This window comes from Eleutherodactylus coqui, chromosome 1, assembly GCF_035609145.1.
Source record: "Eleutherodactylus coqui strain aEleCoq1 chromosome 1, aEleCoq1.hap1, whole genome shotgun sequence".
Lineage (NCBI taxonomy): Eukaryota > Metazoa > Chordata > Amphibia > Anura > Eleutherodactylidae > Eleutherodactylus > Eleutherodactylus coqui.
This window is the reverse complement of record NC_089837.1, coordinates 141,705,190-141,728,674: the sequence shown is the minus strand read 5'-3', so window position 1 is coordinate 141,728,674 and position 23,485 is coordinate 141,705,190.

Genomic DNA, 23,485 nt, shown 5'->3' with positions numbered 1-23,485 from the left:
CTACTCAGCTTAGGAGATAAGAGGCACACGGCCCACGAACTGCTGCAGGGTCTGACAGAGCAGACCGACCGCTGGCTTGCGCCGCTGAGCCTCCAACCGGGCATGGTCATGTGTGACAACGGCCGTAAGCTGGTGGCGGCTCTGCAGCTCGGCAGCCTCACGCACGTGCCATGCCTGGCCCATGTCTTTAATTTGGTGGTTCAGCGCTTTCTGAAAAGCTACCCCCACTTGTCATACCTGCTCGGAAAGGTGCGCCGGATCTGCGCACATTTCCGCAAATCACACACGCACGCTGCCACCCTGCGGACCCGGCAACATCGGTTTAATCTGCCAGTGCACCGACTGCTGTGCGACGTGCCCACACAGTGGAACTCTACGCTCCACATGTTGGCCAGACTCTATGAGCAGCGTAGAGCTATAGTGGAATACCAACTCCAACTTGCGCGGCGCAGTGGGAGTCAGCCTCCTCAATTATTTACAGAAGAGTGGGCCTGGTTGGCAGCCATCTGCCAGGTCCTTGGAAAATTTGAGGAGTCTACCCAGGTGGTGAGCGGCGATGCTGCAATCATTAGCGTCACCATTCCTCTGCTATGCATCTTGAGAAGTTCCCTGCAAAGCATAAAGGCAGACGCTTTGCGCTCGGAAACAGAGCCGGGGGAAGACAGTATGTCGCTGGATAGTCAGAGCACCCTCCTGTCTATATCTCAGCGCGTTCAGGAGGAGGAGGAGGAGCATGAGGAGGATGAGGAGGAGGGGGAAGAGACAGCTTGCCCCACTGCTGACGGTACCCATGCTGCTTGCCTGTCATCCTTTCAGCGTGTATGGCCTGAGGAGGAGGATCCTGAAAGTGATCTTCCTAGTGAAGACAGCCATGTGTTGCGTACAGGTACCCTGGCACACATGGCTGACTTCATGTTAGGATGCCTTTCTCGTGACCCTCGCGTTACACGCATTCTGGCCACTACGGATTACTGGGTGTACACACTGCTCGATCCACGGTATAAGGAGAGCCTTTGCACTCTCATTCCCGAAGAGGAAAGGGGTTCGAGAATGATGCTATACCACAGGGCGCTGGTGGACAAACTGATGGTAAACTTCCCATCCGACAGCGCTAGTGGCAGAAGGCGCAGTTCCGAGGGCCAGGTAGCAGGGGAGGCGCAGAGATCAGGCAGCATGTACAGCGCAGGCAGGGGAACATTCTCCAAGGCCTTTGCCAGCTTTATGGCTCCCCAGCAAGACTGTGTCACAGCTCCCCAGTCAAGGCTGAGTTGGCGGGAGCACTGTAAAAGGATGGTGAGGGAGTACGTAGCCGATTGCAGCACCGTCCTCGGTGACGCCTCTGCCCCCTACAACTACTGGGTGTTGAAGCTGGACACGTGGCCTGAACTCGCGCTGTATGCCCTGGAGGTGCTTGCTTGTCCTGCGGCTAGCGTCTTGTCAGAGAGTGTGTTTAGTGTGGCTGGGGGAATCATCACGGATAAGCGTACCCACCTGTCAACCGACAGTGCCGACAGGCTTACACTCATCAAGATGAACAAAGCCTGGATTTCCCCAGACTTCTCTTCTCCACCAGCGGACAGCAGCGATACCTAAGCAATACGTAGGCTGCACCCGCGGATGGAAGCATCGTTCTCTCTCACCATCCAAAACGGGGACATTTCTGCTTCATCAATCTGTGTATAATATTCCTCCTCCTCCTCCTGCTCCTCCTCCTGAAACCTCACGTAATCACGCCGAACGGGCAATTTTTCTTAGGGCCACAAGGCTCAGTCATATAATTTTTCTAAACAATTTTTATACGTTTCAATGCTCTTAAAAGCGTTGAAACTTTAACTTGAACCAATTTTTCGTTAAACTGGGCTGCCTCCAGGCCTAGTTACCACTTAAGCCACATTAACCAAAGCGATTAATGGGTTTCACCTGCCCTCTTGGTTGGCCATGGCCAATTTTTCGGATGTACATTAGTACTGTTGATACAGCAATTTTTGTGGGCCCTCGCCTACAGTGTAATCAAATGAATTTTTAGCCCACCTGCATTACAGCTGACGTTACATCCGCTGTGTTGGGCAATGCAATGGGATATATTTATGTACCGCCGGTGGCTTCCTGGCACCCACCCATGCTGTGGGTCCACAGAGAATTATAAATGCATCTGAAACCACATCTAAAGAACCCCAGTCAGACTGGGGCATGCAGTGTGGGCCGAAGCCCACCTGCATTAAGCACGACATTACTACCTCAGCTGTATTGGGCAATGCAATGGGATATTTTTATGTACCGCCGGTGGGTTCCAGGGAGCCACCCATGCTGTGGGTCCACAGGGAATTATAAATGCATCTGTTTCCACTTCTAAAGAACCCCAGTCTGACTGGGGCATGCACTGTGGGCCGAAGCCCACCTGCATTAAGCACGACATTACTACCTCAGCTGTGTTGGGCAATGCAATGGGATATTTTTATGTACCGCCGGTGGGTTCCAGGGAGCCACCCATGCTGTGGGTCCACAGGGAATTATAAATGCATCTGTTTCCACTTCTAAAGAACCCCAGTCTGACTGGGGCATGCAGTGTGGGCCGAAGCCCACCTGCATTAAGCACGACATTACTACCTCAGCTGTGTTGGGCAATGCAATGGGATATTTTTGTGTACCGCCGGTGGGTTCCAGGGAGCCACCCATGCTGTCGGTCCACAGGGACTTCACAATAGGGAGTTGTACCTGCCTGTGTCTATGAATTAAAAACCACGGTCTGACTGGGGCATGCAGACACCTTGACAGAATGAATAGTGTGTGGCACATGGGTTCCCCATTGCTATGCCCACGTGTGCAGCTCCTGATGGCGGTGGCACAGGATTATATTTCTCATTGCTTCTGTACAGCATTGTGGGCTATCGCCCTGCCCCTTTTAAAGAGGGTCGCTGCCTAGCCGTGCCAACCCTCTGCAGTGTGTGCCTGCGGTTCCTCGTCATGGCAGACGCACTTTTAAATAGACATGAGGGTGGTGTGGCATGAGGGCAGCTGAAGGCTGCGCAGGGACACTTTTGTGTGCGCTGTGGACACTGGGTCGTGCAGGGGGGGTTGGGCAGCATGTAACCCAGGAGAAGTGGCAGCGGAGTGTCATGCAGGCAGTGATTGTGCTTTGTTGGAGGTAGTGTGGTGCTTAGCTAAGGTATCCATTGCTAATTAGGGCTTTTCAGAAGTAAAAGTTGTTGGGAGGGGGGGGGGGCACTCTTGCCGGTATTGTGGCTTAATAGTGGGACCTGTGAACTTGAGATGCAGCCCAACATGTAGCCCCTCGCCTGCCCTATCCGTTGCTGTGTTGTTCCCATCACTTTCTTGAATTGCCCAGATTTTCACACATGAAAACCTTAGCGAGCATCGGCGAAATACAAAAATGCTCGGGTCGCCCATTGACTTCAATGGGGTTCGTTATTCGAAACGAACCCTCGAGCATCGCAATAATTTCGTCCCGAGTAACGAGCACCCGAGCATTTTGGTGCTCGCTCATCTCTACTTTTAATTGATGTCTGCTTAAAACGAGAGATAATTGTTTACATTTTTGGGTCATTTTTTCATCATTGCTTTTCTTAGATGTCATAGGCATCTTTAATTTTTTTTTTTTAGTCTTAAAAAAAAATCTCACCAATAGGGAAAGCATGCTAGAGTGATTGATGATTCAGTTTCAATGTTGTTTTAGCTATTGTATTTAAGAGCCCACGCTGGTAAATACTTTATATTGTTAATCAGATACTTTTAAGCAAGTATACAAGCAAATAACTAAAAGCGTTTGTTCTTTTGTGCTGTTCTTTTTTTCTTACCTCATCAAAAATGGTCACCAAAGAAAGCTAAAGTGATAATTAAACCACATATTTCCAAAATGAAGGATTTTGTATTGGTTAATGGATTGGACAATGTTACAAATCTGTGAAGGTCATTTAAGCATGTGAATAACAATTGGACGAATGTAAGACACTAAATTCAAATGAAAATACATGGGACATCTTCAGTACTTACTAAATTGTCAGCTGCAAAAGGTCATATTAAGGAGAATATGGAGAAGTAATTATCCAAGTAATTCATTTGTTACAGAACTAAAAACATTGCTGACCCTTGAAATGATTTTTGTAATAAGTTAAACTTGTGCTGAGGTTATTCAACATGAACTTGATTTTGCTATTTTTCACACTAATAATTTAATGTGAATCTTATTATGAGAAAAAAAATGGAGAAATTTTAACAATCTAAACAAGCTAACGATTCTTAGCTGTTTGTACTGGATAAAAGAAAAATGATTCCATAGTAACTTAAATTTGCACCTGATTGAACAATCAATATATACCAAATGTCATTTCTCAAATTTTTTAGATGCAGTTCTAAAAGTTATCCCATAGCCTAACAGAATAGAGACTCAGACTTATTTACTAATACTGTGTAAGGGCTCGGTCAGACAAGTGTTTTTTTGTGCGCATGTTATGTGCGTTTGTGATTTGCATCTATTAGAGCCAATGCTTTCCAATGCAAGCAGTGTGGTGCTTAGCTAAGGTATGCCTTGCTAATGAGGGTTTTTCAGAAGTAAAAATTGTTGGGGAGGGCCCACTCTTGCCGCTATTGTGGCTTAATAGTGGGACCTGGGAACTTGATATGCAGCCCAACATGTAGCCCCTCACCTGCCCTATCCATTTCTGTGTCGTTCCCATCACTTTCTTGAATTTCCCAGATTTTCACAAATGAAAACCTTAGAGAGCATCGGCGATATACAAAAATGCTCGAGTCGCCCATTGACTTCAATGGGGTTCGTTACTCGAAACAAACCCTCGAGCATCGCGGGAAGTTCGACTCGAGTAACGAGCACCCGAGCATTTTGGTGCTCGCTCATCTCTATTTGTTTCCATTGGGTATTTCAACTTTGGTTACCCTCCTTCCGCGGTAATTTCTGCCCAATAAATACTATATCAATAGGAAATGTGAGGAATCAGGAGTGTCAAGGCACAGGGACCACAGGGCCCAAGTTTTAAGAAACCCATTCATTTTATTGTCTCTCATTGCTGATAGTTTTTCATATATCATCATCTTGGATATTCTGTCTATAACAGGTTTGATTTGAAGAGAAATAGATAACCATTGTGAGGCGATGTATATTCTAGTTGCCATGCAAATGCATTGGGACAATTTGTGCTGTTGGTTGCTAAATCCTGTTGGTTTATCAGCCAACAGACAGACCGTCGGAGATAAGGGAAATGTTTTGCCAAGCACCTGATAATAAGGTACGTTATCTGTCTTCTCAGGGACTTAGTTACAGGGCAGGTCGACCATGTATGCAGCATTGTTCCAGGAGCCTTGGACCTTCTAAAGCAGTCAGGGGAGATGTTTGGAGATAATTTATGAAATATCGCGGGTACTAAATAACCTTTGTGTAATATTTTAAATTAGGATTCTGCTAGGGTAACATGGTGGCTACCTTTGATAATTAAGTCACAGCAGTGAAGCCGTCCTCTTCCCATCTAAGCATGAAAGGGTGTTTGACTCCTTCTGGGGGCTGGCTCAATATAGAATAAAGAAGAGAAATTGTACCTGATTGTAGGGCGTTCCACAGGCACCTTCTCTCAAAAGCTAAAGGATTGCAGCGGGATCGAAAATTTGGCATTAAAAAGTGTATGAAGCTATATATTTGGTTCATTCAAGCCAAAAGAGGCCAGGAACAGAAAGCTTTTCTATGAGTTTCTGCGGGGATCGCAGTCTATTCTATATTAGGAATTGGTGTAGTAGAGTAATGCCTACATCCTTATTTTAAATAGATCTTACACGGACAGTATAAACCCCATTGATTTGCATTTGGATGTTCATATGGTGTTATTTTTATGCACTGGCCTGTATCACGGACCAAAATTTCCTCTTAAAGTATGTGGGATGCATAAAAACACAGCAAATATGCAACTGACTGCATATTCACTGCATGTTTACGCATTTTGCCAGGAGACCGTGGGGAAAAAAATAGTGACATCAATTGGCCGTTCTCACATTTTAAGCACGTGAAAATTGCAACAAATACGGATACAACACATGTGAAAAAAAAGCATATGCACTAAAAATGAACTAAATTTGCACATACATGCTCAGTGAAAATGGTGCGATTTTTATGCACTGAAACGCCACACATCTGTGTGAATTTTCCCTTAGGGCTTAGTCACATGGGCGCATCCGGGGGCCGTTACGCCCATCTTCCTGCACGAAGAAGACGTCCGCACCTGCAGTGCAGACGACTCTCCATAGCGCCGGAAGAACGAACACATGACCTGCAATGGAGCCGGTCATGTGTTCTTTCTGCCGGTGGTGCAGAGAATCGTCCTTACCTGCAGTGCGGCCGTCTTATCCTGCAGGAAGTCGGGCGCATCGGCGCCCGGATGCGCCCGTGTGACTAAGCCCTCAGGATTAATAGCAGCATATTCTGGATTTTTTTTTTTACAATTGATTTTCCAGTATTTCAAACACAATTTGCAGTATGATAATGAAATGCACTACTGGTTATACCTACAGTAATCAATTGGCAGTTATTTGGGGCATTTCACTGCTCCTCCGCGCCGGCAGTGGAATCTCTTCTTCCTTGCGGGCTGGTACTCGCTAAGGACAATGCTCGCTCGAGTAATTGCCCTTAGCGAGTATACTCGCTCATCTCTACTGGTGATGCTACATCTTTAATTGAGATGTAGTTTATTATTTCTGCTTCTCTATTGGTGAATAGATGTTGACGTCATTGAAGCACATGTCAACTGTTTGAGCATATTTCCTGTAAATTGAAAATCAACTAAGAGCAATGAGATGTTATTGTCAATAACAAGGCAAAACATGCGTGGAAGCAGATTTCACCTAATCTTTATTAGTAATTGACTAATAAAGGTTTTCTGTTTTGTAATTGTAATCCATGTAGACATGTGAAGGTATAGTAGATGAATACACCATGCCGAGTCTCTCTGCAGAACAACGATTAAGCCTCCACACGCTAAGAGAGCAGAGCTTTGTCGTAGATTCATATTACCATCTGAATTCCCAAGTATGCAGCTTCAGTTTAATGGCTCTATTTGATGTTCTATGTCAGTTTTAAAGAAAATCGTATTCCCCTGGATTTGTAGCCAGAAGCGAAAACAGCTAATCTTTCCCTTATCTAATAGATTGTTATTGTTTCATTTAGTTAAAACTCTTCTCTGTGGAGTTGATCTGCTTCTTTCTATTCTTTACATTGATTGAAAGGTTTATGATGTTATTTTTTAATAAATATAAAAAAAAATAAGACTGAAAAAAGTCATTCAGATTATATATAAAGTCTATAGATAAAGTAAGATAGTAACATTTGTAAGGCTGAGAAAAGGCAAACTTTCTGTCCATTTAATTAAGCCTATGAAATGTGTATTAAATGTACATATTTACCAACTTGTTAAGGCCTTAGTCACACGGGCGTTTTTTCACGCGATTTGCGGATCGCATGACGGATGCGCATCCGCAAATCGCGTGACCGGTGCGCGCAAGTCGCCCGCAAATCGCCCGAAAATCTGCTCCTAGCCGCGTTTCATTAGAAACGGGCCGGAGCTGTCCAGCGCATTGCATTCAATGGAGACGGCAATACAGCCGTCTCCATTGAAAGCAATGCGCTGCGGGCGAGCCCGGGATGAATTGTCGGTAAGGGCTTAAATATATAAGCCCTTCCCTGCAATGCATCCTAAAATGTGTAAAAATAAAAAATATATATGCACTTACCTTCTCCCGGCAGCTGGAGCTCCGAGCGGCCGTCCTGCAGTGGGTGTGAAGGGGGTGTGAGTCAGACCTGCCCCCTGATTGGCTCAGCGCTGAGCCAATCAGAGGCATGCCTCACTCACACCCATTCATGAATTCATGAATGGATGTGAGTCAGACCTGCCCCTGATTGGCTCAGCGCTGAGAGGCAGCAGTCACTCACCCATTCATGAATTCATGAATGGGTGTGTGAGTGAAACTGGCCTCTGATTGGTCAGGCTGTGACCAATCAGAGGCAGATCATTCAGCAGGCGGGGATTTTAAAGCCCCGCCGGCTGAATAGTGCCGAGAAGCAGTTCAGGAGAACTGACAGCGGCCGCGGCTGGACTCCGGCTGCACTAGAAAGGTGAGTATACAATTTTTTTTTATTTTAACACATTTTAGGATGAATTGCAGGGAAGGGTTTATATATTTAACCCCTTCCCGACAATTCACCACGCGCACGCCGGCAGCCCATTGCTTTCAATGGAGCCGCTGTATTGCCGCTCCATTGAATTCAATGGGCAAACATCGTTCTTCTCTGCCACAGCTGTTACAGCTGTGGCAGAGAAGAATGATTTCTCTTCTATATGTTCTCAATGGGGTCGGCGCTGCTGCCGCCGGCCCCATTGAGCGCATATACAGAAGCGAACAGGAATCGCAGATCGCAGATAGGTGCGATCTGCGATTTTTTGTTCTATAATTTATCGGACGAGCGCATAAAAAGCGCTCATGTGTCCGATACCATTGCAAAGCAATGGTTTTAAAAAATCGCCGGACGCATGCGCATGCGCAAATCGCGGCAAAAAACGCCCGTCTGACTAAGCCCTAAGTGAAATCCATTGAATATGCAAATATAATTATTAGACAAGTACAGTTGATGTAGATATAGCACACACACGTGCATATTTTTAATATATATACTGTACTGTATGTACACGTGTACTCACAGTTTATGTACAAATGTAGCAAAAGTGAGTTTATTTCACAAAAATACTCATTATAATATTGTAGCATGTTATCTGTGATTTATTAGGGTGATACTACACAAACCATGTTATCTCATCTCAGCTCTCCTACATCTATATAGTACAAGTTAATCATATGTCTGCTATACGACTTAGCTTCTGCTCACATTGGCTTTTGGGGTTATCCACTCACTGTATGCACCAAATATAAAGTCTAGCTGCAGTGATACTAGAAAGTTTGTGAAGCTTTCAGAATTTTTCATATTTCTGATTATATTTGACCTACAATTACATCAGATTTTCAAGTCCTAAAAGTAAAGAGAACCAAATCAAATGAGTCAAAAATATTAGACTTCACTTTATATTTATTGGGAGAAATTATCCAACATCATGTCTGTGGGTATGTGAACCTTTGCTTTCAGTATTCGGTGTGATTCCCTTGTGCAGCAACAACTGCATCTAAATATTTCAGCTGTTTTGTGCTTAGGAATTTTAGCCCATTCCTCCATACAAAATAGCTTCAGCTTAATTATATTGGTGGGTTTCCTCCCATGAACTGCTTGCTTCAGGTCCTTCGGCAACATTTTTATAGGATTAAGGTCAGGACTTTGACTTGGCCATTCCAAAACTTTAGCTTCGTTCTTCTTTGACCATTCTTTGGTAGAACAACTTGTCTTGCTGAATGAATCACATCTTCTTGAGATTCAGCTCCTGGACAGATGTCCAGACATTTTCATTCAGAATCTGCTGGTATAATTTAAAATTAATTGTTCCATCAATGTGGGCAAGCAGTCCTTGCTCACATGCAGCAAAACAGGACCAAACCATGACACTACCAGATGGCATGAGGTTTTATGAGCATGCAGTGTTTTTCTTTCTCTATATATAATAATTTTCATTTTAGACTTCATCGTTTCAATAGCCTCCTGGCTTGTCCAGGTGATCTTTTTCAGATAGCAGAGTGGCAGCAATGTTCCTTTTGGAAAGCAGTGACTTTCTCCTTGAAATCCTGCCATGCACATCATTGTTGTACAGTGTCCTCCTCATGGTGGGCTCATGGGCATTTACATTAGTTAATGTGAGAAAGGCCTTAAGTTGCTCAGATGTTACCTTGAGTTTCTCTGTGACCCCGTGGACTATTATAAGCCTTGATCTTGATGTGATCTTTGCTGGTCGGCCACTCCTGGGAGGGTAAAAATCGTTTTGAATTTGTTCCATTTGTACACAAGCTGTCTGACTGTGGATTAGCAGAGTCCAAACTCTTCAGAGATGGTTTTGTAACCTTTTTCAGCCTGATGAGCATTAAGAGCTCTTCTTCTGAGGTCCTCAGAAATCTCCTTTGTTCATGCAATCATGCACTTCCACAAATGCATTGTAAGAATCAGACATCTAATTATCAGCCAATTGATTGAAAACACGACTCTAATTTCACCTTCAAAATATCTGCTAATCCTGGAGGTTGACGCTCAGTCATTTTCCTCAATAAATAAGTGACCAAATCGAATATTTCGATTTGTTTGTTTAGTTTGGTTCTATTTATCTACTTTTAGAACTTGTGTGAAAATCTGATGTAGTTTTAGGTCAAATATAAGCAGAAATATGGAAAATTATAAAATGTTCACAAAATTTCAACCACCATTGATAAAAACAGTATTGCCCCATAACTTTTGTTTGCCCCATAAAGTTTGTACAGTACTGCCATACATTTGTGTGCATAAAGACTAAATCATATTTCTCATCACAGATGACAGACATCATAGATGTCTTTTAGTCAGAACTAAGTGGAATGAGAAGTCAGATGTAAATGATCGCTCACAATGGCCAGCGGCAGGCTACTCTCTGCAAAAAAAGTGTGTTCTGTCAGGTTGGATTTGGATTTTTTTAGCCATTGTCAACTAAAACCAGACCTTTGTGGCATGATCAGTCATTTGCCACTCCGCACAAGTTCACACTTTTATACAGCGTTTACCTGACCTGCCAATTTAGTTTAGCTGCATTCTGTCTGATGCTAATCTTATGTGCAGGGCCCCTTTTCTTTACCAGTAGCAATAAATCATAGCAATTGCCATAACTACTTTAATGACCATGACTGTTTGTTTATGCAAACTGCAACATTTCATTTTTATGACACATTGAATAATGTGGTACATTTATTAAAATCCATTTTGTAGTCTTTCATGAGCTACAATAGTGCAATTTGCACGTCACGTCTGCCAAATGGTCAAACATGTCTTGCAAAGTTGTGTAACATTTATTTAAGTACTGCTTTTAAAGAAACCATTTTATAATGTATTCATGAATATGCTTAGACTATTCCATCAATCTGTTTATAGAGTTAGGGACATGTGAAAGAACTGCCAAAAAAATTGTTATTATCTGCTCCCTCTTACAAAATGATCCCTGCCTATTCTTTTAGTTGCCCTTATGTCCATACACAGGACATTCACAAAGTGCAGCAAGGCAACATTGCACGTCAGTCAGCCACCATGCTCCTTCTTCCTTCTCAAGAGGAGGAGAAAAAGAAGAAATACAAAGAGAACATACAAACTCCATGTAGGTATTGTCGTTGGTCCGATTTGAATCTAGGACCCCAGCACTGCAAGGCAACAGTGATAATAACTCAGCATTGTGCTTCTTCTTTCTTCTTCCTGCTCTTTCAGACACTTTCTCCTTCTTTCTCCCTCATCCTCCTCCTTCAGAGAAAAAGAAGAAGGGGAACTAAAAGGATAGGAAGATCTTCTCTTTCTTCATTTTCTCATTCTTCTCATTCTCCTTCAGAGGAGGAAGAAGTTTGGTGGCTCAGTGGTTAGCACTGTTACCTTGCAGTGCTGGGGTCCTAGGTTTAAATCTGACCAAAGACAACATCTGCATAAGGTTTGTATGTTCTCCCTGTTTCTTTTTGTTTTTTCTCCACTAGAGAAGTGTTAGTAAAATAAATATTACTCCATTTTCCCTTCACTGTCTTATATTATGCTCCTTTCATTTTGTATGATATAGTCTGTGTCAATGTTTTGTACTTTTTCTTCAACAAGATTTGCTCAAATGTATTAGAGAATAAAAAGGTACCTCGATGATTAGAACATTCCAAGGTCATAGACTGAATGTGTCGGGTCATTGTGCCCTGTTCTCCTGTTTCTCTCTCTACAACCTATTGTTTATAATTTCTGTACTTTAATGTTCCGAGAAGTTAATCATGTCTGATTTTTCTGCGCTTGTGTGGTTTTGCATTTAATGTTAGATGTTAAATTCCTTATCTTGCATATTCATATTATGTGTATGTTTCATCGACCAATTGTAATAAATGAATTATTATAAATTTGAATTATTGTAATCGAAGCATGTGCCTCTATAAAAACTGCTGTCTGTCAATTGATAAACAGGTAACTTTGATCACCCTAAGTATTGTTGTGGTGAGAGTTATTCTCCCATGCTCAGCTTATCCTTTAAAAATTTGGACCCCACAAGCACATAGTATGGCAAATAGTTTTGTTTGCACTAACAGAAGGAAAAAGAATGAAGAAGCATGGTGACTCAATGATTAGCAGTACTGGAGTCCTAGGTTCAAATCTGACCAAGGACAGCATCTGCATGGAGTTTATATGTTCTCTTTGTTGTTCTTCTCCTTCTTACCTCTGGAGAAGGAAGAAGTATAGTGGCTAACACTATAGCCTTGCAGCACTAGGATACTAGATTAAAATCTGGCCATGAACAACATCTGCATAGAGTTTATTTGTTCTTCCTGTGTGTATGTTTATTTTTCTCTGGAGTAGGAAGAAACCAGGAGGAGGGAAAAAGCAGACACATGGTGGTTCAGTGGTTAGTAGTGTTGCCTTGCAGTGCTGGAGTCCAAGATTCAAATCTGACCAAAGGCAATATTCACATGGAGTTTTTTGTAATTCCATGCAGATGTTGTCCTTGGTCAGGTTTGAACCTAGGAACCTAGTGCTGCAAGGCAACACTGCTAACCAATGAACCGCATACATTGAATGAGACCACCATCAAGGCTCCCAGGCATTGTTCAATACTAATTGTATGAGTTTTTATGAACTTCTGGTTTGGTTCAAACTAATTTGGCTAAACCAAACATTTTTATAGAATTTGGCAAAATGGCCAATCAAGCTTTTGAAAAGTTTGCTAACTTCTAAATAACATTTTAGACCAAACTGTAATTTATACAACTCTTCTTTCTCTAGCACTTCTCTCCACCTTGTACCTACAATGCTACCAAGATGCAGCAGAGTAAAGCTGTTGTCAAGGTGAGAAGTTCAAGGAGACATGCTGATGGTCAGATGCTATGAAGTAATCACAAAAACTGAATACAAGCATCAAAGTATTTTATTGGCAGGATTGAGGAGTTTTATTATGTGAGGGGGGTAGGCTTGCAATGCTCATGATGTAGAAAGGAAGCATTTGAGAAGAAAGCAAGCACTTAGGAGACTCAAGTAAAGCAGTAACATCAGGGTGTAGACCACTGGAAGTCTAGCAAGTTGGATTTGATTTATTTCAGCTTTTGCACAGTGACTAATGGTGCTGCCTGGTGATCAGGGTGAGGTCACATGACTAACTTCTTAGCTCACAAAGGGGCTAAAACATGGAGAAGGCAGAGGAAAGAGAAAACATACACAAACTCCTAGTGTAGTTAGTCAGTACTATGCTCAAAGTTAATTAAAAAATATTGATGGACTGCGTCTCAAAGACATTCTCAGATTTGCCCTTCTATAGTAAGTTTGCTTGGTATAAAGTTCTTGAGGCAGGTTTTGTGAAGGTAAAGATTCCTGAGAAATTGGCAAGGCTTTCAAGCTGCACATTGAGCTTTTTTTCAAAGAACTCCCCACGAGTAGCTCTGTATCTGCTTTGTATTCTACAATAGGCATGTAACATGTTGAGGAATGCGGTATATACCATATCAAAACTTTTATACTGATATAAATGTCAGCAGTATGCTAGCATTAGTAAATGTAACCCTAGTCTTTTTGCTAGTCTGTCCAAGTTTTAATAGTTGTGAAAAATATGGAATGTTTGTTCTTTGATCTGTTTGGTTGCCAGTTGGGATCAGGTAGAGATTGTTTCACTATATGGCAAATTGGTCTATTTATGCAATGGCTTTTGTCTTCCTCTGTATCAATTGCAATTTGGAGAGCGTTGAACTTGATAGACTGGATGTCTTCTTTGAATCGACTATGTACTGCAACTATATAATATAGTTCGCAGCTATAATTATATACTTAATATAGTAATATAAATAGCAACTTTTAACAACAGCTGCAGTTCTACAGTACTTCTTATGCAGCTCTATTTTACTATATTTTGGATTGAATTGTCTCATACAGTATATAATTTTACCTTCTCTGCTTGTCTTCTTGAGCACTGTATGGTAAAATTGTCTTTTACGTACATACTTAGATTACTAGTGCTTAGACGTATTCACTCTATCGTGTTATATTACGCGGTATTTAATTGGTCAACTGTAACACCTACATAATCTCCCAAAACTTTCTCATCAGTGGAATGTAAAACTAGCAGCAAATAAATGTTATTGAAAACATAACAAAAAAGATCACAGTCAATGAGCTGTCCTTAGGTCAAAGGATATGTTCTGGATCATCAAAGCTGCTTTCAGTGTCCAAAAAGAAAATGTGAAAAGCAGAATAATACAGACAGTTTGTGACAAAGCTGACACCCAGTACTCCAAAAGGAATGAAATCAATTGTGACATTTTTCATTTATTTGTAAATGCCTCTTTGGCAGTACACTCACTCAAAACGACAATTGCCTCTTGCAGAATAAGGGAGGTGATGGCAAAATAGAGGAATCCTGACAGTTGTTTTAATGAGATTCTGCATTAGGGCCACTTTCTTACACTTTCCCCCGACAAGGAGCGTGCCCTTCACTTTCAATCTCATATCCTAGTAATTTAAAAAACGTTAACCCTATGAAAAACTAAACTAACCTCTCTTTAATCTGCATGACTGGTCCATTTTTTCATCACATCATGCAATTATATGTGAAAGTAAAGCATCTCAATGTATTTTTTGGGCGTTTGTTTGCACACACAATATGAGGAGGATGCAGGATTGCCTGCAAGTTTATCTATTGCTGAATTCACTTTCATTGTTTCAGATTACGTATTGATTTGGTGGATGAATCACTTATCATATTTGCAGTACATTAAGTGCACTTTTGTTTGAAATTTACCATTTGCATTGATTTAGAGAAAAAAAAAAACACAAACGCTTACTTACTGAGAATTTCTGATGTTGGCTTAGGGTATTCTACATAAACATTGAAGAATACACATGCAACCATAGTTTATCGTCTGCTGTGTAGGCATGTAATTTGGTAGATGGCACAGGGTTCAAGACATGATGTGGACAACGGTCTACAAAAATATAGCTTTTTACTGTAACTGGTAATGACAGATAGATATGCTTGAGAGAGATAAAGAAAAGATTGATACATAGTAATGCAACACTTTAACATTTAGTGATAAGGTCTAACTATTAGGCCTCCTACCCACGGATGGGGATACGCCCGGGGTTTTACGCCATGGGAAACCCGCAGGATAATCAAAAGAGTTGCCGCACGTTTTTCCACGGTCTCGATTAATGTTATATTAAAAGCGTGGAAAAATGCGGAAAATAGAACATGCCATGATTTTTTCCCCGCGGTGTCAAAGCCGCAGCAGAATCCCGCATGCGAGGACTGAGCCATTAGGTTCAATAGAACCTAAAAGCTGTGTTATTCCGCCGCAGTGGAGAGCACGGCATAAATCCGGTCGTGGGTATTAGGCCTTACTATCTAATGATTGCAAGCTGTGTAAGATATGGTAAACGATGTATAGATGCATACCTTCACAGATTACCCATGTAACGGGATAGTCACATACCATTTCTACCATTTCACACAGTCAACAGTCAATATTTAATGAAGAGGTGTCTGAGAAGCCAATGCACAACAAGGAAAAAGATAAACTCCAATGATGAATATAATGATGCATATCAAAGTCTGTACATAGCCTACTTATGGTCTATCTGTAAATGTTCATGTGTGCACAATTTGTTTTTACTAAGGTACTTTTTCTCACTTACGAATTCCAATGTCCTTGTCATGTTGCTGGGGGCACAGAGTTGTCCAATGTGCATTCGCATCGTGAGGGCTTTCCTTACATGCAAATATACATAGCAGGCTCAATTATTACCCTGACAGGTGTGAGAAGCAGTCTCCTCATGAATACACCTGTGGTGGAAGTCCAGTATTTCTATATTTTGGATCGGTGGGCCTTGGCAGTAGACAGTTGTCAATTTAACATTCTGTATACATATTTGCTTTCTGTCTTGCTACAAATATAGTTCATGACAGTTGTGCAATAGGTACTTCCTACATATGAAAGTATCTGTTTTATAACTCTGCTGACATGGGGAAGCCAACATGAAACTTCTGTGCTCAAAACGCTGACAAGATAATATATAGTATAAACACGTTACATTTTCCATCTGTTTCGCAATTTTGGAGGACAGTAACTCAGACATGGACAACCGCAGAAATTACCCAAGCAATTTTACTGGAAACGTATGCAAATAACATGGGAGGTTTGTGCAATTTATAGTTCATGATGTACCATCCAATCATATCGAAGGAACCCCACGTGGCTCCAAGACAACCCACTCATTTCATCCACCACCTGATGGCCAATCACAGATGACCAGAGGATGGAAGAATTGCAAGATGCTTATCCAATAATTAAACAATACGTTGTATCTATGTAATCTTTGACCTGCCCAGATGGGCGGATTTGTTAAACTCTTAAAACAGGCTACACGCCGATCATTAAAGTTAGAATTGAGGAAGCTATGCATGCTGAACCTCGTGTCAGTGTGGAAACTTCTTATGCGCATTATCAATTCAGAAATAATATGGAAGGGTGTAAACATTCCAAATTGAGTAAGCCGTGATTCCGCAAAGGAATTCTACGACAGTGGTGGCCCGTACGGGGAGTGATCGACAGGTTCCATAGAATTCGGACAGAAGACACGGACATATGCGACCTTGGACTTGGTGGGCCCAAAATATCATCAGAACACGGTGAGATAAATTAATTATCTATACCTGTGTGGCTAAGTTCAGGCTCGCCTATGTGCCGTGTCAAGGCCGAATGATTTGGATCCGCACGACGACAGGTACTTCTTTAAGTCTCGATCACTCGATAAGAACCTGTCATAAGATATAAAAGGAATGTTTGCATGCCTGTTGTCTTGAGAGTACTAGTTAATTGGTGACATCAATAGCTGCCTCTAGGGAGGGCCTGTACGGGGCGTTTCCACTCCTGAGGGAGGAGGGATCCGTTCAGGTGGCCTGTCGCAGAGACTCAGCAGTCCTGAGGCCTGTTTGGAGGGCCCAGGGAGGGAGAGACTGCCAGAGAAAAGTCTGATATGGGATTTCCGCTCCTGCTAGGCCTGCTTGTAGGGTCCGGGAGAAGGGAGCTGTCAGACACGTATCCCTAGGGGCAGTGAGACTAAGCCAGCCGTACTGGTGCTCTGTCTATTTGTGTGTGTCCACAAATATTTGTTTATCGTTTGAACGTTCATGAGTAGATCCCTCTGTCTGAGGGTAGATCAATAAACTGTGTAGCGACAGAAATGCTAGAGACTCTAGGGCGGGGCATATTATGTCCGGCGTCTGAGGAGACTTTTATAATCAAGTTGTTATATAGGAATAGTTTGTTTGTCTGTCATATAGAAGTAGTATCAGTCCTGCTCAACTGTGCCCGTAATTGTTTAGAGAGAAAAAAAAGGGCTGCTAATTTCATTTAAAAAGAGGAAGTGGAACTCTTAATAGAAGCGGAGCAATTCTTGTGCTGTAACATTTGTTAGTTATTTAACTAATATTGGATGTTAAAACTACTAGTATGTCTTGTTATGTAATCTAATCTTTGTCATACGCCCGTCATAAATGTAAAAAGTTATATGCCACTCACATCCTGAGGGGGCTCTTAAGAATACAGACTGCGTAGCCCACCATGCCCACAAGAAAATACATCTATGTTTGCCAAGTCCCCAACAGCGTACATGTTAGCAGTCCCCAATTCAATTGTAACCACATACAATGTTAGGTGGTCACCGCTGTGACAGTAGTTACAACATAATATATGTGATTTATGCATTAGACGTTAGAATTTCCCTAAGTATCAGAAAGAGGAAGTGAAGGTGGACTGCAATGGCGTCTGTATTAATACACGCCAAAAGACACCAGTTTAGTGAATAGAGAGAATTGCAGTACATTACCAATCAGATGGAGATGCCCGGCATCTAAGACTGCATCTGCCCAGTCGCCGGAAGTCTGGGACAAAAAAACTGTTGTAAAAGTAGAAATTAGCCGTTCTCCCTTATAATCCTGTCGCTGGGCTGTCACATGAGCGAGAGACTTAAAAAGAGGAAGTTACTTGCCCTGTAGTCCCAGCACAAGTAACGTATATTCACAGACAATATAAAATAAATAAATAAACTACAGGGAGTAAGAGACGGTAGAGAAGCCAAGGAATAGGAAACAAGCAGGTAACGATAAGGCCAGGTATCCACAGGAGGAACGGGGCAGATTGACCCGTAATTTGTAAAATGTAAATTGTGTGGTGCATAAGACTTTATCTTTATTGAGTTGTGATGTGTACCCAAGGACTGCCAAACATTGAATGAGGGAATAAGGAAGTAAGTGATTAGCCACACTCAGAGGGGTGGAGCTAGATGATGCAAGAACACGTCTCTTATCCAAGGAGGGGGTAAGAATCATAGATAGCCAGAAGAAAAAGTTTTGTTTTTTCTCCTGTCCCAAACTCAGCTTTCCACGGTTCCTGACAAATTATGGGACACCCACAAGACAGGCATAGGGAAATTGAATGTATCGACCATGATAATATATACGAGACCCAGATACACACCCCTGGGTCAAACAGTATCCCCCTAGTTTATAATAAAAAAAAAAAGAAAAAAAAAAGGGGTGAAGGGTCAGCCACACATGTTAGGTGCTGTGTGCTGATGCTTTGGAAAAAACTGCCAACCGGCCACAATTTCACTGTTAATTTCTCTTGCAGAAGGCTGTAAGGCCTGGAGGCCTCCAAGGACTAACCAAGTTCTGCAGGCCATACCTGTACATACACCCGTTGCCAAATTCCGCACCTTTCTGGACCTTGTTTCATACTGCCGCCTATACGACAGTATTGACACAAAAGCACGGAGGACAACCACAGCCATGAGGGTAGATCCAGTGACTTGAGGAGCTCCCTCATCTGCTTTTGCGGTGGCAGCAGTACAGGCAATGGTTGACAAATCTTCTAAGTTGGTATTGGACTACCCCCTAGTGGTCCACACCCCAAATGACACCCAGAACATACTCATGCAAGTGCAACCCAAGCACTTATCTCTGGCCTATTAGATCCGACTACAATGTGCTCTTTCCATGCCTCCCCCAATATTGCTCTGAGCTTCCCAATGTTGTAATACCTTGAATCCGGCTACTCTTCTTTTAATCAGGTATTCCTGGGGGGAGGGGAGGCATAGGTGATTTGAGTATGGCAGATCAGCTATTTTTAAAAATTGTTTAAAATTCTGTGCATTATTGTAGTGATGTACACACTGTTAATGATGCATATTTTGAGTTTTCTTTTGTAGATGGTATCAGGGTGAGGATTGATGATTCCGAACCAGATATGCAGAGGTCACACAACAAGATGTCCTAAACGCAGAAGCTCTGCCTCCGCATGTCTCAGGGCAAGAAGCAGAACCGGAGGCCCTCACTGAGGCGTGTGGAGTGGTAGAAGGTAAGTCGGCAACTTTTTACACTGACTCCTGGAATGCATTTGGCATAGCTCATGATTATGGCCCAATATGGAAGGCCAGACAGCTTGTTATCTCAGTAGGACAGCCAATTAAGAATGGTGCAGCGGTGCAGAGTCTCATGGAAACCCTACTACTACTACCTGGCAATGGAGAAGCCACACCGATTTCTACAACGGAGAAGCGAGAGATGACACCCTCGCCGACAACACAGCAAAGGCAGCGGCCCTCAAGCCGTGAAAGAAAGAAGAATAGATACTGACAGCATGAGTCAGTGATAAAAACTTTGGACTTTGATAAAACCTTTGGACTTTGATAAAACCTTTGGACTGTGATAAAACCTTTGGACTTTGATATGTCAAGGACTTTACAGTTACAAGTCAACGAGAAAAGAAAGCAGATGGGCTAAAAGACGGGAGCGACAGAACAGGATGGCGTATGGCGAACAATCAACAGAACTTGCCTACAGAGGTCCCTGTCCCCCATGATGGCCCAACTGGTACACAGAATCAAAAGCAGCGATGACGGCGACACTGAACAAGAATGGGTGACACCTGGGTTCTCTGTAGCTGCTGCATCATTTGTCCAGTTAGCATGATCTTTGCCATATGCGAGTCCGGACAGAAGTAAGGTGGCCATATAACACTTGCCTTGACCACTCTACGCATTTCAGAGATTGCCAATTTGACCACATTCAGCTCACACCTGTTGGGGAGTATGAACATGTGCTTGTTGTTGCTTGAGTCTTTTTCAGGTTGGAGGCCCACCCTGATACTAAGGTAAATGAGCAGATAACCACACAGAAGCTCATGAATGAGGTAATCTGCAGATACAGGGTACCGGAAGTGAATGAGGTAAACGAAGGTACACAGGTGTTCTCTTCCAGACTCAGAGGCAGACACTGGGACACATATCTTGCAGCCTGGGGATTGGGTGCGCATCAAGAAGTTCCCCAGGAAGCACCCTCCTGAGCCCCGATTTGATGGCCCCTACCAGGTGCTTCTGACTACTGCCACAGCTGTGAAACTAGCCGAAAGACTCACATGGATCCATCCATGCTTCATACTGTAAGAAAGCTTCAGATCCGGGAGACCAGTCTTAGTCGTGCCAAGGACATTACTCTGGATAGGGCTAGTGAGAGAGGAGGGTGGCAACTGGAATCCTTAGTCGGAAGGATATGGGGGTATGGTTACCTTCTAGTATAACTCGTTCAATGCTCAAGTAGCCGCATATTCCTTCGACTATTGTACTGTGGTCCCGTGTCTTGAACTTAGAATGTTGCTTGGTTTTAATGCGGTTTTTTCATTAACCATGGGAGATCCAAGCCCGGGAGACGGGGGGACTTACAGTCTGGGGACATAACCGGTACGGGAGGACAGGTCCCTTAGGGAAGTTTAAAAATAAGGGGTATGGTAGATGCAGCCGAATGGAAGCCTTCACTTAGTCCCATGCCCATAATTAACCCCCTCCGCCGTAAGATAAAGACCTTGACGAACATGATGATCATAGCCGACCCTACCTTTTGAGGACACCTTGACAGTAGCGACTGGCTACTCTGACCAGAATCTCTGGTTGGAGTTGATGAGGTACAATGCTAACAGGAGCAACAAGTCTAACTGTTGCGTGTGCGGTAGTGCCCGACTACACTCGGGGATGGTCCCCCTAGATCTCCCTGTAGATGCTGAAGAGTGGTTTATTGGTCTCTTCACGAACATTTCCGCTAATTACACTGTTCGTGAGAAATGGAAGAAGGAATACTCTATAACTACTTAAGTGTCTTGCACCGGAGAGAGTATTACTGACTACCCTGGAAACTACACCTGCCAGGCAATTAGGCAGGGTAGAGGGAGATTTTTGGGGAACTCACCAATATTTCCCTTGTTTAAAAAAGATGAAGAGCCAGTTCCGATAATGCCAACCACATACGCTACCAAAGAAAAGGAGAAATGTACTAGTACTGTGCCTGCCCCGATCTCCTAAGATGGATTGTCAGTGGAATTCCCATTTGCCAAGGGATAGTGCAGAAGACCTTAGGTTCCGGCGAGGGCACACCCTGTGGGGTGTTAACTTGTACAGATAGAGGGTATGGATGCCCGGAAATGAGCCCAGGGAATCCATGGCCTCCCTCTGAGGTGAGGTAGGGATCCCCCCCTCCTAGGAGTAGGGACTTACGGGCAGTGGGAAAACCCTGACGCAAGGGTGAGGCGAACTGGACGTGTTCACCATTAGGACTATCTCCAGGAGGGACATTGGTGTGGGTGAAGATTAAGGAGTCCCACGCCGTGCGTACCTGTGCACACTACTAGTATGTACTTCTAGTACAGCACATTAGAGTGAGAGGAGAGGCTCCTGGTGATAGTTTTGACCCACACATGTACGTTGACGTCATAAGACAGCCAAGGGGGGTACCTGACGAGTTTTTTTAAAAATTTTCCTGATTTATTATGGTAAATAAAATGTTGACCAGATTAATTATGTTTATTATAATTAACAGCGGTTTATAAATTATACTAGAGACGCCTTATAGGGACTAGTCGACCAATAGGACCTACCTCGACTATGACTTTTCAAAATAGAATGGCACTAGGTACGATTTTAGCCAAAAAAGGGAGTGTCTGTAAGATGATAGGGGAGACTTGTACCTACATCCCAGACAAAACGTGACCCGCAGGTAAAGACGCAGTTGCCATTAAGAAGCTGACCGCACTAACTAAAAAGAGCTAACCTTAGTCTGTTTTCCTCAGTAAGGTACCTAACGGGAGAAGGAAAAAATATATAAAATAAGTTTTAAAACATTGTGTATTTAGAACACTGTGATAGGTTTTCGCTAAAATTTTACTTTATTTTATCTGCAGTGCACTCTGCTTATGTCCACGCAACATACCGGTGTTACAACGCCCCTGGTCCTGTTACCTTGCCGCCTCTGGAAAAGGGAAGTGGGAATAATCAGCTTGTAGCTCTTTCCTTCCAGACTAATATATATAATCATGCACTTACTAATGAGACAGGGGTTTAGTCATATTGATCAGTAATTAGATAGTGCTGATTTTGCACTCTTGTTGATGAATCGAGGTAACGTCAAGAAGGCGGGGTTCTATACAAGTTATGCAGTGTTTACCTGAGATAGTAAAAGTCGCACCTCTCCTAACCTAATTATATTTGTCACCTTTATAGTCATTCTAATTTCTGTTTGTCGTTGCATACAGTGTATTCCGACCCTGATGACTGCCTGGTCCACCTGTCCCACTACGACGTCCAACAAAAAGCCCACTGTCAGCGCAACCGTCGTCATCATGGATCCAGAATGTGATGATGTCGAACCATCCTATACCCCCATGGCAGTAGTAGGCCCAGTCGTCTACAACACAATGCGAGTCTAGGGTCAGCGGTGGGGGATTGGGGTGGGACGGAGCAGGGCGAGTTTAGTGAAACAGATAGTTTCAAGGGGGGTCTGTGGTGGAAGTCCAGTATTTCTATATTTTGGATCGGTGGGCCTTGGCAGTAGACAGTTGTCAATTTAACATTCTGTATACATATTTGCTTTCTGTCTTGCTACAAATATAGTTCATGACAGTTGTGCAATAGGTACTTCCTACATATGAAAGTATCTGTTTTATAACTCTGCTGACATGGGGAAGCCAACATGAAACTTCTGTGCTCAAAACGCTGACAAGATAATATATAGTATAAACACGTTACATTTTCCATCTGTTTCGCAATTTTGGAGGACAGTAACTCAGACATGGACAACTGCAGAAATTACCCAAGCAATTTTACTGGAAACGTATGCAAATAACATGGGAGGTTTGTGCAATTTATAGTTCATGATGTACCATCCAATCATATCGAAGGAACCCCACGTGGCTCCAAGACAACCCACTCATTTCATCCACCACCTGATGGCCAATCACAGATGACCGGAGGATGGAA